Below are 9,929 nucleotides of genomic sequence, written 5' to 3' on the forward strand. Positions count from 1 at the left end.
TACGCGAGTTCATCGCGTCTGAGATCACGAGAGGTATCCTTGAGTCGACCCCGATCATTTTCGGTTCGATCAAGGAGGGGATTATCGAGCTGATGGAGGATCGCCTCCGATCCTTCAGGAGTGATTTGGTGTCTAGCCAGGTGGGTACGCGCACACTGTCGTTCAAGGACTTCAGAGGGAGTGGTGCGCCGGATTTTCATGGGGTGAAGGACCCTATTGCTGCCAGGAGATGGATCGCAGACATTGAGTCTGCGCAGTTGACGAGCTTCTGCCCGGAAGGGCCGAAGGTCCGCTTTGCTGCAGGATGTTTGAGGGATAGAGCTAGAGATTGGTGGGAGTAGGTTGATGACTTGTTGGGAGCCCCAGGCGTCGAGGCTATGACTTGGTCATATTTCGTGACCAGATTCAGGGCTGAGTTTGCACCGGCAGTGGAGCTTCAGCAGCTGGCCAGGGAGTTTTTGGATATGAGGCAGGTGACTGAGACAGTGGCGGAGATCACTGCCGAGTTCATGGAGAGGGCCTTGTTGGTACCTCAGTATGCGGGGGATGAGGAGATAAGGAAGACCCGCTACCATGATATGTTGAGGGCTGATATTCTGGAGCATGTCAGCTATTCAGCCTGCCCGACCCTGGAGTCCATGATTGCCAGGGCGCGGGAGAGGGAGCTCGATTTGGAGCATGTCAGGAAGAGGAAAGCAGAGTCTGAGCAGGTTACAGGGGTTTCGAGGAAGAAACCCAAGGGATCCGATGTTAGGTCGAAGGGCCAGCCGGGCCAGAGCCGCTGCAGGAAATGTGGCAGGCCGCATGAGGGAGCTTGTAGAGCGGGATCGTCCGGCCGCTACAAGTGCGGCAAAACGGGGCACTTTGGCAGAGATTGTACTGCCCCCGCCCCCACAGTGCGGATGTCAGACCTGATTTGCTTCCATTGCAATCAGAGGGGCCACAAGAAGGCCAACTGCCCTAGATTGACAGCAGCGACAGCAGCAGCGCCAGCGGCGGCGCCGACCCCAGCGTCAGCGCGGGTTGCGGATCGACCTAGACTCGACGAGTAGAGTCGGGGTTGGATCGGGTTAGTGAAGTATGGACTCGACGAGTTGGTAGACCGACTCAGCGAGTCAGGTCAACTGGGTGTTGACTTTGACCAATATTGACTTTGACTGGACTTGAGTTGACCCTGGTTAGGGTTGTATATTCCTTTTGATGACTTAGAAGGGTCGTCGTGTAGGGATTGAGGAGTCGAGGAGAGTCGATCTTCACGCAGGGGACAGTTCAGACACTACACGACATCGAGGTGAGTTACCTTCCAATAGAAGTGGGTCTAAGGCACCAAGGCCGGCCCACTAGTAGTTGTTTAGCTGAGATGATTGTCTTTGTGATAATTGTCTGGTCTGCTATTGCTTAATATGCGAGGATGCTAGTTTGCTTGATATGTGACTATGCTAGTTTGCTATGTTATGTGAGATAGTATCAGTAGGAGGAGACTAGTCCCCGAATCGGTCGTTAGGACCAACGGGTAGGTCGGACACCCCAGATATGTCTGACAGCATGATTGAGATATGATATTATGTGTTAGCAGTAGGGGTGAAATAGTCCCCGTGTTCGGTTGAAAGACCGGAGGGTAGGTCGGCACCCCAGAATAGCCTGACATGGGTAGGTCAGCACCCCAGAATGGCTCGACATGGGTAGGTCAGCACCCCAGAATGGCTTGACATGGGTAGGACGGGCGCCCCAGAATTGCCCGGCAGTATGTATGCCATGTGATTGTATGGTATGTGGTATGATGAGGGAACTCACTAAGCTTTGTGCTTACATTTTTAGTTTTGGTTTCAGGTACCTCTTCGTCTAAGGGGAAGGAGCCAGCGGTGTAGCAGCGCATCACACACACACATGGTTTCCGCATGGAGTTTTCTGGGAATGTACTCTGATTTATTTTACTTTTGACGATATGATTTTCAGACACATTGTTAAGTTTCTTTTTACAAATGACATGGCATGGGAAATGTTTTGGTAAACTATGTTGTGAATTACTTAATTAAAAATGAAATTCTTGGGCTTGAAATTTGGGATGTTACATATAGAATGAAGCATCGTTTTTGTGTGAGAAATACACCAGTGATAATATTTATCAATATCTAGTGAGGTGTTAAAATGGATTTTCAAACAGTATATCTATATACCGAACAGATCATACATCCAATGTGATCTTACCTGGTCATTATTTATTTGATAGAACTCAGTATTCGGTTAGGATTAATGATGACTCTGAGATACTGTTATTATATATAGTCGCGAATAATATAAACAATAATTGAAACTTAGTAATATTTGTACTTAGGTCTTTTAAAAGGAAAAGTTAAAGTGATAGACGAAGTGCTGACTTAACCACAAGTCTTTCACCTTTAACCAGGTGAGTGCATAGTTACTTTCAAGAGCATAATCTTAATAAAAGTATTTGTTACTGTAAAAGATTAAATATATATGAAATGCTTATTGTTTGTATTCTATGCTAAATGTATATCTTATATTATGATATTATTGTAGGAACAAGAAATTGTATTGGAAGTCGATTACTTATATTGTAATCTTGTTTAGTTATATACTAAGACTTGTAAAGGATGCTTAGTTCGAAGTAATATGAATAACTGAATAGTCTCATTCGGGGTAATTTGCGAGATTAAGCGGAGTGTAGTAGTCCTCCTCTTTATAGACAACCAGAAATGATGGATCTGTATCGCACGACCGGTAGATATGTCTGGGTTATCTCCCAGAGTAAGATGACAACACTTGATTATTGTAGACAATCTTGTGACTTATGTTGCTAGTGTGGACTTATAACCCACAGACGTAGATAAAATAGGATACCATATTTACCAAATACTCTAAACCTTGGTTGACTTTAAATGACTAAAACTGGCCAAGGAATCCCCTACTTGTGTAGTTAAACAGTTGCTTAAACGATTCATCAGGTAAGGTGATTCTTCCAGAATCGATTGGGCTAGGTATGTATGGGTAGATTGTCTTATAGGTATCTTTGTTTGATTATTTATTTGTATTGTCTAGTAACGTTTGTTTTGCAGAATTATTGTATATAATTATTTATCATTATAAATATCATGGGATTGAAAACCCTATGTGTCTCACCAAGTTTCCCAACCTGACTCGTTCAATTTATATGCATCACAAGTAGCGGTACTAAGGTTGATGAAGTTTGAATAGGATGCCAGAGAAATAAGAGACAAACATGTAATAATATTCAGGGCCTTATGTTTTTACGTTGTAACCTATGTTGGGTATTAATTATGACATACTTAGTGTTTTGGTATTTTGAAACAATATTTGTTATCTCAAAATGTTTTACTAAACTGGGATTTTCCGCAACAAAGACAACATGATATTTCTAAGTGTAAAGAAAAGGTTTTATTTGGTTATGAAAAATAGGAGATGTCACGTAGAGGTTGGACAAAAATTATGAGAGAATCAGCTTTTAGGGTTTAACTCCTAGCGGTCTATTTATAGGTGGCAGATAGAATCCTTAAGAGATTCAAACTCCTCAGGATAATCTTTACCTTATTCAAAGATGCTTTATCCCTATCAGGGACTCTCCAAAATCGTCTATTGTTCAAAGATGCCTTATTTGGCCCATTACGATATCAGAAGGCGAATCTGATATATAAGAACTAACCCACGAAAAATTTATTCCTTAAAAAAAATAATAATAATAAATAAATAAATAAATAAATAAAACATTTGTTTCTATGTCAATAATTTCTTCCCCCCCCCCCCCCCACATTTCTCTCCTAAGAAAAACTCAAGAACAATGTATTGATATTTTTTTTATGATTCTAAAGAAAAATAAGTCTAAAATAATATATTCAGTTAATTTTATTATTTGTTCATCCTTGAAAGATTCCATTTAATGATTTATATAAAAGAAAAATATGTATAAAATAATAAATTCCGTTATTCTGTATTCATCCTTCATGATTCCATCTAAATTGTTTATGTTTTACCACTTTAAAATATAAACGAGTACATATGCTACATGAGCTTGGTAAAATAAATAAATATTTTATGTATATTAGGATCAAGGTTCTAAAAAGTTCGTCATGGCTCCAAAGCTTGTACTTGCCGCCAAGTTTTACCAAAATGTCGTTTTTAACTTATATATGTGTATAAAATAGAATAATAGTTGAAAATACATATAAAAATATTAATTATATAAAAAATTGTCGCCTTAAGTCACGCCTTACAAACGACGTGGTTCGTTAAGACTTGAAAAAATTTGAGGCTTGACATTGTCGTCAAGTCACGTCTTACATTGATTAGGATAAATCATTACATGCACATAGAATGTTATTTTTTATATCTTCTAAAAGGTTACTTTTGTCTGTCTTTGTTAATGAAAAAAAAATGATTCTATCAGTTTCTATTTAAAAGCTTTTATATCGATATAAGATAATCATAACAAAAACAAAATGTAACACCCTGTTTATTTATTTAATAAATAAATAAATTAATGAACGAATAGAAGCCCTAAAATAAATAATTATATACCAAATGATGGTCTCGTAGAGCTAATTGTCACACTTTAAGAGATTAGGGGTTAAAAGTGTAAAATCCGGACTTAATTTGTAAGTAATAATGAAGGCAGGGACTAAATGCTAACTTCTGGGACTTAAATTGAAGAGAGTTTGGAGGCTTAGGGGCTGAATGGTAATATATGGATTTCTGTTGAAAAGAATTTGTAGAGGAGGGGCTGCATAGTGATTATCGGGACTTAATTTGTAAGGGTTTTCTGAAGGAGGGGTTAGAAATGTAAAATATGGATCTATTTCGAATTAAATTGGAGCTGGAGGGACCATTTTGGTCATTATGGCAAAATAGTATGAGGAGCCGGTATATAAGGGTTATGAAACCCTAACCCTAGCCTCATTTGTTCAGCCGCCAACTTCATCTACACTCTCCTTCACCCTCCTCGGCGTCGCACCACCCATCTCTACCGATTCTGAGCCGCCATGGATCTCATTCGTTCTCCAGCCACCAAGAACCACCATCGATGCCACGCCGTCGCCCAGCTGCCGTCCGCTTGGTAATGGAGACGGGAACACCAAAGACCATCGTCGTGGCTGTAAGCCGCCATGCCCAAATGCGCTTCATCTCTTCTTCTTCTCCTATTCGCTTTCAACCACGTTGACGATGTCGCTAGGGCTGTCGAGCGCCGCCACTCCAAGCGGCTGTGGTGCGACGACGTTGCCACCGCTACCTCTGGCCTATGGCGCCACTGTTGCATTGCAATCGCTGCTGTCTCCGCCTTCCCGTGTCGTCGCCGCCATCCTACGCCACCAGTTGGTGGTTGGGTCCATCTGCAAGCTCGTGTGTGTGTGCACGGAATGGGTGTGTCGTCGGAATGCAAGAGCACCACCATGGCAGCCAGCCATGGTGGTTCCTGTCGTGTTTACCCCCTCTGCCACCACCAGCCGCCGAGTGGTGGTGGCTGTGGGCGTGTTTTGGTGCCTAGTATGTGTTTCTGCGAGGTGTTGTTGATTCCTTGTAAATTGGTGTTTGGTTTTTGGCCGGAAAAGCGACCACCACCACCATAGGGTAGTGGCTGCCACCACTTACCACCACCGGCCACCATAGGGTGGCTGTGTGTGTGTTTATTTCCGTTTAGTGTGTTTATTTCTTGGGTTGTAATTGTAAATTGGAGATGAAATAATAAAAGAAATTGGAAACCACCACCTTAGGGTGGTGGTTGTCGCCTCCTGCCGCCACCGGCCGCCGTGTCGGGTGGCCGGTGTTGTTGATTCCTTGTAAATTGGTGTTTGGTTTTTGGCCGGAAAAGCGACCACCACCACCATAGGGTAGTGGCTGCCACCACTTACCACCACCGGCCACCATAGGGTGGCTGTGTGTGTGTTTATTTCCGTTTAGTGTGTTTATTTCTTGGGTTGTAATTGTAAATTGGAGATGAAATAATAAAAGAAATTGGAAACCACCACCTTAGGGTGGTGGCTGTCGCCTCCTGCCGCCACCGGCCGCCGTGTCGGGTGGCGGTGTGCTTGTCTTGTGAGTTGACTCGATGGGGGATGCTTGAAACCCTAATGGGCCTTGTTAGCCTAATGGGCCCAATGAAGCCAAATGGGCTTAGTGAAAACCCTAATGAGTCTAATGGACTCTAATTGACCCAATAAAACCCTAATGGGCTTGATGACATTCTAGTGGGCTTGATAGGCCCAATAAAGCCCTAAATAACCTAAAAGTCCAACAAATTAATAAATGGGCTAGTATTTGGGTTGGAAACCCTAATGCAATCAAAACCCTAATTTTGGGAAATTAATCGGGACACACGGGAATTATTTAATAACTGGGAATATTAAATAATAATCATTGGCAAGATTAATCTAAGCGACAGTGGACTTAATGGATTAAGTCCTTAGAGGATTAAGTCCTTAGAGGATTAAGTCCTTAATGGGTTAAGTAGGAAACCTAACCCTAATTGTCATTTTACATGAAACCCTAATTTCACATGGGTGTATTGTTGGGCCTTCTATTGGGCCTTGATGATTGCGTTATTAATGGGCCTGGGGTAAGGCCCATGTAAGGGGTTTGGGCCCAATTTGGAAAAATTGGGTCATAGATGGGCCATAGTCTGGGCCTTAATGATTATATGATGTTGGGCCTTAGAATGAGACCATGCATAGGCCTAGGCCCAATTTGGAAAATTGGGCCATGTGTTGGGCTTTGATTTCTAATTGACTTTGGGCCTATGGATTGGGCCTTGGGCTTGAATAAGCCAAGATAGGGGTAATGTGGTAGTTACCCAAAGAACGTACTTATGATTATGTAGTAGGACCCAATTATTAATTGGGTGTTATTTTGGTGGTGACAGTTCGGGAATCTGTCATCCAGCAGCTGGGGTTGAGTCTGCGGGACTTCAGCAGAGTGGGATTGTGTCTACGGGACTTCAGCAGTGTGAGGTGAGTTACCTTCCAGTAGTGGTGGGTCTACGGCCACAATGTCGGCCCACCAGTAGGAGTTGTATGTTAGATGATTGTCTTTGTGATATCATCTAGGATTGCTACTACCTGATATGTTATATGCTGGCATGATATGTTATATGTGATAGTAGTAGAGTTCGGTTGTTAGGACCGAAGGGTAGGTCAGACACCCCATATATGTCTGACAGTATGTGATGATATGTTTATATGCTGGCATGATATGTTATATGTGATAGTGGTAATAGGAGGGGAATAGTCCCCAAGTTCGGTTGTTAGGACCGAAGGGTAGTTCGGACACCCCAGATATGTCTGATAGTATGTTTATGTTATGATATATGTGATAGTAGCAGTAGGGGTGGAATAGTCCCCGATGGTCGGTTGTTAGGACCGACGGGTAGGTCAGCACCCCGGAATGGCTTGACATGGGTAGGTCAGCACCCCAGAATGGCTTGACACGGGTAGGTCAGCACCCCAGAATGGCTTGACGCGGGTAGGTCGGCACCCCAGAATGGTCGTATCGGGTAGGTCGGGCACCCCAGAATTGCCCGGCAGTATGTATGCTATGTGATTGTATGGTATGTGGTATGATGGGGGAACTCACTAAGCTTCGTGCTTACGGTTTACAGTTTTGGTTTCAGGTACTCGTGTTCAAAGGAAAGGAGCCAGCTTGATCGCAGCGCATCACACTATGTTTTCCGCACATGAGATCTTTGGGATTACACTCTGCTATGGTTTTATGATAATATGTTTTGATTACTGACACTTTGGTTGACACGAGATATTATTATGAATGTTTTTATATTGATGGTTTTATGTAATAACTTATTTAAAAATGAAATTTTTGGCCTTGAATTTTGGGATGTTACACAAAAATAACATACAAACCATAAAGTTATGGGATAATGACTTAAAAGGGTAATATATTTTTCGATTTGTACACATTTGGTCACTGAGTTTTTTTTTCGTCCACATTTACCCCTTAAACTTGTTAAACTGTATACATTCGGTCCTTATGACCGGCTACTCCAGGTTACCCGGTAAAAATGACTTAATAGGGTAATATATTTCTCACTTTGTACACATTTAGTCCTTTTTTTTTGCAAAATAAGTCATTTTTTTTGTACTCATTCAGTACTTATGAATGATTTTTTAGTTTTTTCTCACGAAATCTTACGTGGGAAATTCATTAATGAGGTGTATGGGGCTTTTGATGCTTATATTCATCGCGATCTCGACTATTTGGCTGCTTAGGTCATGTATTCTGAACGTCATAACTTCTTCATATGATCTCGGATTTTAACGATCTTTATATCCATGCGTTCGTATTTTAGTCTACTACAACTTTCATTTAGATTACTCCCATTAAAAAATAATATATTTTTACTTACGATTTTTATATCCATACGCGGTGACGGATTTAGTATGGTCTCGGTGTTGCACCGACAACACCTGTTTTTTCTGTTCGCAGTGGAAAATTTTTCACTTTTTTTTTTTACGTTTATACCTATTTTCCATGTATCGGCAACATCTATTTCATCTCGGCAACGCGTACTATGTATTACTGCGTCTTCCCCTGTCCATACGTTTTTTATGAATGCATGTATGTATGTTTTTTAAAAAATCGTTACTATATATATATATATATATATATATATATATATATATATTACATTTTAACGGGAGTAATCTTAATGAAAGTTGTAGTAGACTCAAAAGATGAACACGTGGATAAAGATCCTTAAAATCTGATATCGTATGAAGAAGTTACGATGTTTAAAATACAAGACCTAAGCCAAGCCACAAGACTTACGCAACCAAGCAGTCGAGATCGCATTGGACATAAGCATCAACAACCCCAAGCACCTCATCAATGATTGTCTCACGTAAGATGTCGTGAAAAAAACCTAAAGAAATCATTAATAAGTACTGAATGAGTACAAAAAAAGGACTTATTTTGAAACAAAAAAAAATGTTAAGGACTAAATATGTACAAAAATATTAAGGACTAAATGTGTACAAAATGAAAAATATATTACCCTATCAAGTCATTTTTCCCGGCTAACCTGGAGTAACAGGTCATAAGGACTAAATGTGTACAGTTTAACAAGTTTAAGGGGTAAATGTGGACGAAAAAAAAAACGCAGTGGCCAAATGTGTACAAATTGAATAATATGCTACCCTTTTAAGTCATTATCCCTAAAGTTATTTTAGAATTTGTGTCAAACTCAATGGATGGACATGACAGCCGCTAAATAAAATCATACTATTATTATAACTAGATAGGTATGGTGGTTATAGCTAAAAGGCTAAGTAGCAATATGCTTTTATTATACCATTGTATTTTCAGTTAGATCATTTTTGTCACGTATGACACAACTGGACAGAATAAGCTGTACTATGTCAAAGGGACATAAATTAAAGAAAAAAAAAATCTACACAAGAATGTAAAGAGTTTAGTTCTCGTATGTGTAAAAGAAGAAAATACCCTAATCAACCTTGCCAAATAAAAATAAACCTAGAAAACTTGTAATGTTAAAATCCATGGAGGGGTTATATGGAAATGATAAAGCAGGTTCACTTGAACCCAATCCAACCCGATTATCAGCTCTGTGTTAGCCTCTAATGGGTAAGGGACCCTAACAAATCAATGATTTATATTTCACATTATGTTTTGGGGTAGAGGTGGACATCCAATTATCCAAACATCTAAACGGATTGGGTTAGTGACTGACGTAAAACCGGGTTTAGTTTGGACTGGTTTAGGTTCATAAAGCCCGACGGTTTGGGATATTATGGTTGGGATTTGTTTTTGTGGCTTGGTTTGGTTACCAAACCTTTTTTGGTCTTTTAGTGGAAATTTATAAGTTTTTAAGGGAGCAGATATATGGCCATTTGAGGCCAATTTTGGCCCATTTTTGTTTACTATTTTGC

Source organism: Lactuca virosa, chromosome 4 (assembly GCF_052849685.1).
Source record: "Lactuca virosa cultivar CGN04683 chromosome 4, Lactuca_virosa_CGN04683_v6, whole genome shotgun sequence".
NCBI lineage: Eukaryota > Viridiplantae > Streptophyta > Magnoliopsida > Asterales > Asteraceae > Lactuca > Lactuca virosa.